General features: G+C 45.0%; 1 protein-coding gene across 1 annotated transcript in view; it reads left to right on the top strand.

Moving 5' to 3' along the window:
* Positions 1 to 2,798: 2,798 nt before the first annotated feature.
* The window catches only part of LOC135531945 (adhesion G protein-coupled receptor L1-like), a 40,318-nt gene continuing 30,859 nt past the window's right edge, over positions 2,799 to 12,257 (top strand). Inside the window, exon 1 of the mRNA XM_064959637.1 lies at positions 2,799 to 3,633. The gene's annotated coding sequence lies outside the window, so the exon portion shown is untranslated. The remainder of the gene's footprint in view (positions 3,634 to 12,257) is intronic.

The following is a 12,257-nucleotide window of genomic DNA, read 5'->3' as shown; positions in this document are numbered from 1 at the left end:
ATAAATGTTGTTGACAGGGATCATGACATCAGATATGGACATTGTAACAGATAAATCAGATTGGACATTGTAACAGATAAATGTTGATGACTGTGATCATGACATCAGATATGGACATTGTAACAGATAAATGTTGTTGACAGGGATCATGACATCAGATATGGACATTGTAACAGATAAATGTTGTTGACAGGGATCATGACATCAGATATGGACATTGTAACAGATAAATGTTGTTGACAGGGATCATGACATCAGATATGGACATTGTAACAGATACATGTTGTTGTCAGTGATCATGACATCAGATATGGACATTGTAACAGATAAATGTTGTTGACAGGGATCATGACATCAGATATGGACATTGTAACAGATAAATGTTGTTGACAGGGATCATGACATCAGATATGGACATTGTAACAGATAAATGTTGTTGACAGGGATCATGACATCAGATATGGACATTGTAACAGATAAATGTTGTTGACAGGGATCATGACATCAGATATGGACATTGTAACAGATAAATGTTGTTGACAGGGATCATGACATCAGATATGGACATTATAACAGATAAATGTTGTTGTCAGTGATCATGACATCAGATATGGACATTGTAACAGATAAATGTTGTTGACTGTGATCATGACATCAGATATGGACATTGTAACAGATAAATGTTGTTGACAGGGATCATGACATCAGATATGGACATTGTAACAGATACATGTTGTTGTCAGTGATCATGACATCAGATATGGACATTGTAACAGATAAATGTTGTTGACTGTGATCATGACATCAGATGTGGACATTGTAACAGATAAATGTTGTTGACAGGGATCATGACATCAGATATGGACATTGTAACAGATAAATGTTGTTGTCAGTGATCATGACATCAGATATGGACATTGTAACAGATAAATGTTGTTGACAGGGATCATGACATCAGATATGGACATTGTAACAGATAAATGTTGTTGACAGGGATCAGATAAATGATTCATGACTTATGGACATTGAACAGATAAATGTTGTTGACATTGTAACAGATACATTTTGTTGACAGTGATCATGACTTCAGATATGGACATTGTAACAGATACATTTTGTTGACAGTGATCCTGACGTATACTCATATTCACACCACTGAGTCAATACTTTGTAGAAGCACCGTTGGCAGCAATTACAGTTGTGAGTCGTTTTGAGGCTCTAAGAGCTTTGCACACCTGGATTGTACAATATTTGACCATTATTATTTGTTCAATTCTTCAAGCTCTGTCAAATTGGTTGTTGATCATTGTTAGACAGCTATTATCAAGCCTTGCCATATATTTTCAAGTGGATTTAAGTCAAAACTGTAATTAGGCCACTCAGGAACATTCAATGTCATCTTGGTAAACAACTTTTTATCCTAAAAAAAATGTCTTAATCCTTGCTGATGACAAAGATACTCATAACATGATGCAGCTACCATCATGCTTGAAAATATGTTATAGTGCTACTCAGTGATGTGTTGTGGTGGATATGGCCTAAACATTATGCTTTGTGTTCAGGACAAAAAGTTAATTTCTTTGCCATATTTTATGCAGTATGTTTTTAGTGCCTTTGTTACAAACAGGATGTATGTTTTGGAATATTTTAATTCTGTACAGGCTTCCTTCGTTTCACTCTGTCATTTAGGTTAGTATTGCGGAGTAACTACAAAGTTGTTGATCCAACCTCTGTTTTCTCACATCACAACCATTCAACCATGTAGCTGTTTTAAAATCACCATTGTCCTCATGGTGAATTCCCTGAGCAGTTTCCTCCCTCTCTGGCAACTGAGTTAGGAAGGACGCCTGTATCTTTGTAGTGACTGGGTGTATTGATACACTGTGATAAGTGTAATTAGTAACTTCACCATAACCTGCTCATAGGAATATTCAGTGTCTGCTCTTTTTTTTACACACATCTACCAATCGGTGCCCTTCTTTATGAGGCATTGAAAAACCTCCCTGGTCTTTGTGGTTGAATCTGTGCTTGAAATTGAGGGACCTAACATATAATTGTATGTGTTGGGTACTGAGATGGTGTCGTCAATCAAACATCATGTTAACCACTATTATTGAACATGGAATGAGTCCATGCAACTTATTATGTGATTTGTTAAGCACATTTTTACTCCTGAACTTATTTAGGCTTGACATAACAAAGGGTTGGATACTCAAGACATTTCAGCTTTTAATTTTTTGTTAATAAAATAAAATCCCACAAACAAAATGCCACGTTGACATTATATGTTATTGTGTGTAGATCACCGACACAAAAGATCAATTGAATCCATTTTAAATCTAGGCGGTTACATAACAACTTGTGGAATAAGTCAAGGGGCGTGAATACCGTCTGAAGGCAACATAGACAGTATAGGCCAACATATTGTGTGTGTACTGTAGGCTACAATACGCTACAATAGCTCTTCACCTGCTCTTACATATGATTTGCATTGGATTGGTTAGGTTTAGGCTTTCTCCTGACTCCAAGATTCAATCTTTGTAAATATTACAGTTTAAAAATAATAATAATAACTTTGTGTCGTAGACAACAATTAGAGCCTATACTGTCTGATTACCACTATGCCAATGTGAAATTGTAGATTTGTTGGTTTGATTAAAATAAGAGAGAGAGAGAGAGAGAGAGAGAGAGAGAGAGAGAGAGAGAGAGAGGGAGAGAGAGCGGGAGAGAGAGCGAGCGAGCGAGACAGAGCTAGACGGGGCCGCGTTTAACGGAAATCGGTGCCATTGAGAAACAGTGCGTACGTTACTTTCCGCTATTACGCTAGGTTATTAACGATTCCACACATTCGAACGTCGGTCATATCAACTCTATTCGGCCGTGAGGTTTATGGAGGATTACGGACGATCAGGTCTAGATTCTTTAAATGTGCTGGATAATATCTATCCGTGTGTAATCTTGGAGCCCTCCGCATTCCAGGCTAGGGAGAGGAAGGATGCTGTAGCCTACTAAAATATGCGCTACTGAAGTGTTTTACATTGGCCAATAGCCCAGCCTCAACAGTGCGACTGCATTTTGACTGGACTCGACGATAGATAACATAATATAATATGACTTCCATTTGCTATGTGTTATATATGTACGTTTGTATTTGTCATCCAACTGGACTAGCCTGTAGAATAGACTACAGTCATCGCCTTAGGAACCCGAGGGAGACATCATTATAATAAGCTACTTTAGTGCAACGTGACGTGCAACAGCGGGAAAGACGGTCGAGTCCTATTAGGTGAGATTGAGTGTATGTGTTACGCTAAAGTGGCTTGTGTTTCCTCATGTGGAGTGTTTTTCGTCGAGGAGGATACGCTCGCGTTGTCGGATAATTCCCTCGTCAGGGATCGGTTGACTCCCTTCTTTATTCCATCTCGCTCTCACACACACGGTGCGCGTGGCCTCGCCCGGGAGCAACCGGGTCGCCTATTACACGGGCTTCTTTTTACTGCATCGGCAAGAAGGAGAGAGAACCGAGGATAAAACAACGGGAGGAAAGGACCGGAGGAGAGAAGAGGAGAGGCGGGATGAAGGAGGAGACGCAGTGAACGACAGAGGAGGAGGAGGGAGACTCGAACGTTCGAGGTAAGCGGGAATAATGGCGACGGTAGGGTACATGTATGAAGAACGGTTTGGTCTGTACAATCACACACAAACACACACCCACACATATACCACTTAGGCTACGGTTTGGCCTGTTAATATGGCGCATGCATGTACACTCCTGTGTGTGTGTGTGTGTGTGTGTGTGTGTGTGTGTGTGTGTGTGTGTGTGTGCGTGTGTGTGTGTGTGTCATACACATGTTGACTAGTGGCGTCTCCTGCTGTGTGTGAGTTGTTTTAATGCACCATGGAACACTCCAACGGGCATTTAGAATCTCTCCCTCTTCCTCTCCTCTGAGAAACAGACAGTGGGATGATGAATGTGATAGTAGGGGGTTTGCTTACTGACAGGCTGTCTCTCACTGAGTGGTAAATCACTCACCTTCCTGTTCTAATCAAATTTAAAATCAATGTGTGTGTGTTCATGCATGCGTGTGTTTCTACATATGTTGTGTGTCTGTGCGTGCGCGTGTGTGATGATTGTGTTCCAAGTCTTCGAAGTGTGTGTTATTTTTGTCTGTCTCTGTTTGTCTCTCCTCTGTGTTGGTATTCTGTAGGGAGCGTGTGTGTGTGTGTGTGTGTGTGTGTGTGTGTGTGTGTGTGTGTGTGTGTGTGTGCATGTGTGTGTGTGCATGTGTGTGTGTGTGTGTCAGTATGTTTTGACTGGGGACTATGATGGTGGAAAGATGGATCACGGGGGAGAAGTAAAGACCAGTGGACAAAGAGATTATAAACAGAATGTAAAGTGTGTGTGTGTGGGGGGGGGGCTGGATAGAGAGAGGGAGAGAAAGAGAGAGAGAGCTGTGGTGACCTACATGTCAGAACTGGACAAGATCCTGACACTCTTAGCACTCAGGGGACAAACACCTACCTGGAGGAGACAGCATTCCCTCCAAAATATTTCCCTTTAGACACAACTATGACAAAACGGGTCTCAATTCCTGTAGCTCTGTCGCACGCTGGGTCTATACACAGTCAATGGTTGGCTTCGAGGGGAGTTTTACGGTAGGTACACCTACAGCTCATCCCTTGGCAGTAGTACTGTAGATGACTGTATCACGGACCTCAACCCAGAGTCTCTCAGACCGTTCACTATCAGCCTACTGACACCCCTGTCAGATCACAGCAAAAACACAGTCTACTTCAAAGGAGCAATACTCAATCATGAGGCATCAAAGCCAAAGGACTCCGATAATATTAAGAAATGCTACAGACGGAAGAAATGTAGTGTGGAAACCAAAAAACTATTAGGCAACAATAAATTCAATCCCATTTAGACAACTTCCTGGACAAAACGTGTTACTGTAATAGTGAAGGTGTAAACTTGGCAGTAGAAAACCTGAACTGTATAGTTGACCTCTCGGCTTCCCTCAATTCTATACATATACAACCGAAGAAAATGAACAACAATTGCAAATGGTTTGATGAAGAATGAAAAACCTAAGAAAGAAATTGAGAAACCTATCCAACCGAAAACACAGAGACCCAGAAAACCTGAGCCTACGCCTTCACTATGGTGAATCACTAAAACAATACAGAAATACACTGGAAAAAGAAGGAACAGCACGTCAGAAATCATCTCAATGTAATTGAAGAATCCAATGAATCAAACCACTTCTGAGAAAATGCACAACCTGAATTATCTATCAGGTAAACCACTTCTCCAATATTTTTGGCTCTATAACAAAGAATAAACAGCATATACATGATCAAATACAACTCTTAGAATCAACTACTAAACAGAACTCACTGGATGATCCAATTACATGAGCATTCAGCCAGGTGCCACCTGTACCAGCTCCCACGCTCCAGACCTCCAGTGTGCCTCCACAGTCCACTACGTCCTGTGCCTCATCCCAGCACTCGCCCTGAGGTGCGTGTCATCAACCCGGTGCCACCTGTACCGGTCCCACGCCTCAGGCCTCCAGTGCGCCTCCACAGTCCACTACGTCCTGTGCCTCATCCCAGCACTCGCCCTGAGGTGCGTGTCATCAACCCGGTGCCACCTGTACCGGTCCCACGCCTCAGGCCTCCAGTGTGCCTCCACAGTCCAGAGCTTCTGGCGACCCAGTCCAGAGCTCCCCCAGTCCAGAGCTTCCGGCGACAGGTCCCAGTCCAGAGCTTCCGGCGACAGGTCCCAGTCCAGAGCTTCCGGCGACAGGTCCCAGTCCAGAGCTTCCGGCGACAGGTCCCAGTCCAGAGCTTCTGGCTAGGTCCCAGTCCAGAGCTTCCGGCGACAGGTCCCAGTCCAGAGCTTCCGGCGACTGGTCCCAGTCCAGAACTGGTCCCAGTCCAGAGGCTTCCGGAACCCTCCAGACGGACAGGTCCCAGTCCAAGCGGCTCGGTCCCAGTCAGTCCTACAGGTCCCAGTCCACTTCCGGCTCAGGTCCCAGTCCAGATGGTCCCAGTCCAGGAAGTTCCCAGTCCAGAACTTGACGGCGTCACAGTCCGGAACCTCCAACGACGGTCCACGGTCTGGAACCTCCTGAGATGGTAAATCGTCCCGCACCAGAGCCTCCACCAAATATGGTGGATCCGAGAGCCGAGTGGGTTCTTTGTCCCGCACCAGAGCCACCACCAAATATGGTGGATCCGAGAGCCGAGTGGGTTCTTCGTCCCTCACCAGAGCTGCCCCCAATGTTGGTGGATCTGCGGGATGAGTGGGTACTTCGTCCCGCACCAGAGCCACCACCAAATATGGTGGATCCGAGAGCCGAGTGGGTTCTTCATCCCGCACCAGAGCCACCACCAAATATGGTGGATCCCAGAGCCACCAAAGCCACCACCAAATATGGTGGATCCGAGAGCCGAGTGGGTTCTTCGTCCCTCACCAGAGCTGCCCCCAATGTTGGTGGATCTGCGGGATGAGTGGGTTCTTCGTCCCGCACCAGAGCCACCACCAAATATGGTGGATCCCAGAGCCGAGTGGGGTCTACGTCCCGCACCAGAGCCACCACCAAATATGGTGGATACGAGAGCTGAGTGGGTTCTTCGTCCCGCACCAGAGTCGCCCCCAATGTTGGTGGATCTGCGGGATGAGCGGGTACTTCGTCCTGCACCAGCGACACTAGACACCCCCCAACCCTCCCCTTTTTTTCAGGTTTTGCGGTCAGAGTCCCTACCTTTGGGCGGGGGTACTGTCACGTCCTGACCATAGAAAGCCTTTATTTTCTATGGTAGAGTAGGTCAGGGCGTGACTAGGGGGGTTAGTCTAGTTTATATTTTCTATGTGGGGTTCTAGGTTGTTTTTTCTATGTTGGGGTTTTTGGTATGATTCCCATTTAGAGGCAGCTGGCTATCGTTGTCTCTAATTGGGGATCATACTTAAGTATAATTTTTTCCACCTGTGAGTGATGGGATATTGTTTATGTTTAGTTGCTTGTTTGCACTGTGTTGTCGTCACGGTTCGTTTATTCTTTATGTGTTTTGTATTTACTTAAGTTTCACTTTCATTAAAATATGTGGAACTCACAGTACGCTGCAGCTTGGTCCGACCATCATTATTACGAACATCGTGACAACGCGGCTTTAAACATTTTATTTTTATTGTGTGGTGGAGCTGCATAAGTGTTGCACTCCACTTTCTGAAGGATCAATTTTGAAATCAGTGGAATTAAAGTATGACAGCGAAAGAGATGGAGAAAACACCTGTCTCTGGATTACATCTCCAAACTAAGGGCCACCATGGTATGGCATTCCTGACAGGGAGACGCGTCCGTCATGCATGATGATTTATGTATCCAGATAAGATAGTCTAGCGTTAGCTAGCTACATTTTCAGATAATACACGTTTCTAATTTTGACAGAAAGTGGTTTCATTTCAAACTCCTGTTAGCTGACTGGCTCCCGAGCTGACATGATTTGTTTCCCAGAGCCATTTGCTTTTCTAGTTAGAGCCCAATGTTAGCTAGCTAACACTGAACATGGTTGGTTAGCTCCCAGCACTGTGGCATTGTTGACACTTTGTTCATTGTTGTTTAACTAGCTAACTAATGTTAGCTGGCTGGCTCATTAGCTAACGCTGTGTACAACACCCGTTGAATATGGCCGGTGTCAGAAAATGTCTGCAAAAAAAACGTAATGAAATTGTTACCAGCAGAGCTGGTTAGGCTGTTTTCATGTTATCCCGGAGGTAAACAAATCATTGGCCAGTTCGTCAAGTGTCTCCGAGTGCGAAACAAGATGGGTGGGGCTAAATCTTAAAGAGGGTGTGAACGAGGCTGAATGGGTGTAGACAAAGAGGCGCCCTTCACTAGAAACCAAAACATTCAAAGGCGATTTTCTCAAAAGTGAGTTTACAAGTTGATCAACTTTTAAAGCAGAATTACTTCCCCATTGTTCCTCAAATGCAGTGTATGATCTACCATTATGTAGCTCTGAGTCTCTACCTTTATCCAATGTAAAACACAATTTCACATTATGCTTCTGAAGACCTGATCCAGGTGGTGAGTCACAAATCATGACAAAACAAAAATATACTTACTTTACACATTGGAAAGAATTAACATCAACAAACAGAGCAAACCAGAATGCTAATTGGCCCTAAACAGAGAGTAGACAGTGGCAGAATACCTGAGCACTGTGACTGACCTAAAATGCAGGAAAGCTTTGACTATGTACAGAGTCAGTGAGCATAGCCTTGCTATTGAGAAAGGCCACAGTTGGCAGACCAGGCTCTCAACAGAAGACAGGCTATGTGCTCACTGCCCACAAAATGAGGTGGAAACTGAGCTACACTTCCTAACCTCCTGCCAAACATATGACCATTGTAGAGACACATACTTCCCCCAGATTACACAGATCCACAAAGAATTAGAAAACAAATTCAATTTTGATAAACTCCCATATCTACTGGGTGAAATACCACAGTGTGTCATCACAGCAGCAAGATTTGGGACCTGTTGCCACAAGAAAAGGGCAACCAGTGAAGAACAAACACCACTGTAAACACAACCCATATTTATGTTTATTTATTTTCCCTTTTGTATTTTAACTATTTGCACATCATTACAACACTGTATATAGACATAATATGACATTTGTAATGTCTTTATTCATTTGGAACTTTTGTGAGTGTAATGTTCACTGTTCATTGTTATTGTTTATTTCACTTTTGTTTATTATCTACTTCACTTGCTTTGGCAAAGTTAACAAATGTTTCACATGTCAATAAATTGAATTGAGAGAGAGAGAGAGAGAGAGAGAGTGAGAGAGAGAGTGAGAGAGAGAGAGTGTGGGAGTGAGAAAAAGAAAGAGACAGACGAACGGACAGACGGACAGACAGACGGACAGACAGACGGACAGAGAGGTATAAAGATATAGAGAGGGAGAGACAGAAAAGGAGGGAGAAGAATGAAATGGAATACAGACAGGTGATGTGAGAGGAGGAGAGACATACTTGGATGGGGAAGAAAGAGAAAAGGAAGATGAAGAGAAGAGGGAGAGATACTATAGGTGGAGAGGTGAGGAAGAGGGAGAGATACTATAGGTGGAGAGGTGAGGAAGAGGGAGAGATACTATAGGTGGAGAGGTGAGGAAGAGGGAGAGATACTATAGGTGGAGAGGTGAGGAAGAGGGAGAGATACTATAGGTGGAGAGGTGAGGAAGAGGGAGAGATACTATAGGTGGAGAGGTGAGGAAGAGGGAGAGATACTATAGGTGGAGAGGTGAGGAAGAGAAGAGAGATACTATAGGTGGAGAGGTGAGGACTAGTCGTGAAGAGGGAGAGATACTATAGGTGGAGAGGTGAGGAAGAGGGAGAGATACTATAGGTGGAGAGGTGAGGAAGAGAAGATACTATAGGTGGAGATGGAGATACTATAGGTGGAGAGGTGAGGAAGAGGGAGAGATACTATAGGTGGAGAGGTGAGGAAGAGGGAGAGATACTATAGGTGGAGAGGTGAGGAAGAGGGAGAGATACTATAGGTGGAGAGGTGAGGAAGAGAAGAGAGAGAGAAATACTATAGGTGGAGAGGTGAGGAAGAGGGAGAGATACTATAGGTGGAGAGGTGAGGAAGAGGGAGAGATACTATAGGTGGAGAGGTGAGGAAGGTGGAGAGATACTATAGGTGGAGAAGAGGAAGAGGGAGAGATACTATAGGTGGAGAGGTGAGGAAGAGAAGAGAGAGGGAGAGATACTATAGGTGGAGAGGTGAGGAAGAAGAGAAGAGGGAGAGATACTATAGGTGGAGAGGTGAGGAAGAGAAGAGATACTAGGTGGAGAGATACTATAGGTGGAGAGGTGAGGTGGAGAGGAAGAGGGAGAGATACTATAGGTGGAGAGGTGAGGAAGAGAAGAGAGAGATACTATAGGAGAGATACTATAGGTGGAGAGGTGAGGAAGAGAAGAGGGAGAGATACTATAGGTGGAGAGGTGAGGAAGAGAAGAGAAGAGGGAGAGATACTATAGGTGGAGAGGTGAGGAAGAGAAGAACTATAGGTGGAGAGGTGAGGAAGAGGGAGAGATACTATAGGTGGAGAGGTGAGGAGAGAGATACTATAGGTGGAGAGGTGAGGATGAGAAGAGAGGGAGATACTATAGGTGGAGAGGTGAGAGGGATACTATAGGATGGAGAGGTGAAGGAAGAGAAGAGGGAGAGATACTATAGGTGGAGAGGTGAGGAAGAGGGAGAGATACTATAGGTGGAGAGGTGAGGAAGAGGGAGAGATACTATAGGTGGAGAGGTGAGGAAGAGAGGAAGAGGGAGAAATCTATAGGTGGAGAGGTGAGGAAGATCAACCACCAGATACAGAGATACTATAGGTGGAGAGGTGAGGAAGAGGGAGAGATACTATAGGTGGAGAGGTGAGGAAGAGGGAGAGATACTATAGGTGGAGAGGTGAGGAAGAGGGAGAGATACTATAGGTGGAGAGGTGAGGAAGAGGGAGAGATACTATAGGTTGGGTCTTAGACAGTCTGAGGAAGAGGGAGGATACTATAGGTGGAGAGGTGAGGAAGAGGGAGAGATACTATAGGTGGAGAGGTGAGGAAGAGGAGAGATACTATAGGTGGAGAGGTGAGGAAGAGGGAGAGATACTATAGGTGGACACTCACTGACTCACTAACATACACACGCACACACTACACAGGTGGAGAGGTAGGAAGAGGGAGAGATACTATAGGTGGAGAGGTGAGGAAGAGGGAGAGATACTATAGGTGGAGACTCAGGAAGAGCAGAGATACTATAGGTGGACAGGTGACAACATAGAGATACTATAGGTGGAGAGGTAGGACAAGAGGGACAGAGGTGAGGAAGATGGGAGAGATACTATAGGTGGAGAGGTGAGGAAGAGGGAGAGATACTATAGGTGGAGAGGTGAGGAAGAGGGAGAGATACTATAGGTGGAGAGGTCCCCTCTCCTTCTCCCTACTATAGGTGGAGAGGTGAGGAAGAGGGAGAGATACTATAGGTGGAGAGGTGAGGAAGAGAAGAGAAGAGGGAGAGATACTATCCCTGGAGAGGTGAGGAAGAGGGAGAGATACTATAGGTGGAGAGGTGAGGAAGAGGAGAGATACTATAGGTGGAGAGGTGAGGAAGAGGGAGAGATACTTCAGAGTGGAGAGGTCCTTCTCCCTTCCTCTCTACTATAGGTGGAGAGGTCCTTCTCCCTTCCCCTCTACTATAGGTGGAGAGGTGAGGAAGAGAAGAGAAGAGGGAGAGATACTATAGGTGGAGAGGTGAGGAAGAGGGAGAGATACTATAGGTGGAGAGGTGAGGAAGAGGGAGAGATACTATAGGTGGAGAGGTGAGGAAGAGAAGAGAAGAGGGAGAGATACTATAGGTGGAGAGGTGAGGAAGAGGGAGAGATACTATAGGTGGAGAGGTGAGGAAGAGAAGAGAAGAGGGAGATACTATAGGTGGAGAGGTCCTTCTCCAGGGAGAGATACTATAGGTGGAGAGGTGAGGAAGAGAGAAGGAGAGATACTATAGGTGGAGAGGTGAGGAAGAGGGAGAGATACTATAGGTGGAGAGGTGAGGAAGAGAAGAGAAGAGGGAGATACTATAGGTGGAGAGGTGAGGAAGAGGGAGAGATACTATAGGTGGAGAGGTGAGGAAGAGGGAGAGATACTATCCCTGGAGAGGTGAGGAAGATCCCCCTCTCCTTACTATAGGTGGAGAGGTGAGGAAGAGGGAGAGATACTATAGGTGGAGAGGTGAGGAAGAGGGAGAGATACTATAGGTGGAGAGGTGAGGAAGAGAAGAGAGATACTATAGGTGGAGAGGTGAGGAAGAGGGAGAGATACTATAGGTGGAGAGGTGAGGAAGAGAAGAGAGATACTATAGGTGGAGAGGTGAGGAAGAGAAGAGAAGAGGGAGAGATACTATAGGTGGAGAGGTGAGGAAGAGAAGAGAAGAGGGAGAGATACTATAGGTGGAGAGGTGAGGAAGAGAAGAGAAGAGGGAGAGATACTATAGGTGGAGAGGTGAGGAAGAGAAGAGAAGAGGGAGAGATACTATAGGTGGAGAGGTGAGGAAGAGAAGAGAAGAGGGAGAGACTATAGGTGGAGAGGTGAGGAAGAGAAGAGAAGAGGGAGAGATACTATAGGTGGAGAGGTGAGGAAGAGAAGAGAAGAGGGAGAGATATAGGTGGAGAGGTGAGGAAGA

Source organism: Oncorhynchus masou, chromosome 5 (assembly GCF_036934945.1).
Source record: "Oncorhynchus masou masou isolate Uvic2021 chromosome 5, UVic_Omas_1.1, whole genome shotgun sequence".
NCBI lineage: Eukaryota > Metazoa > Chordata > Actinopteri > Salmoniformes > Salmonidae > Oncorhynchus > Oncorhynchus masou.
Note: the sequence above shows the minus strand (reverse complement) of the source record. Positions and strands in the feature narration are given on the sequence as shown.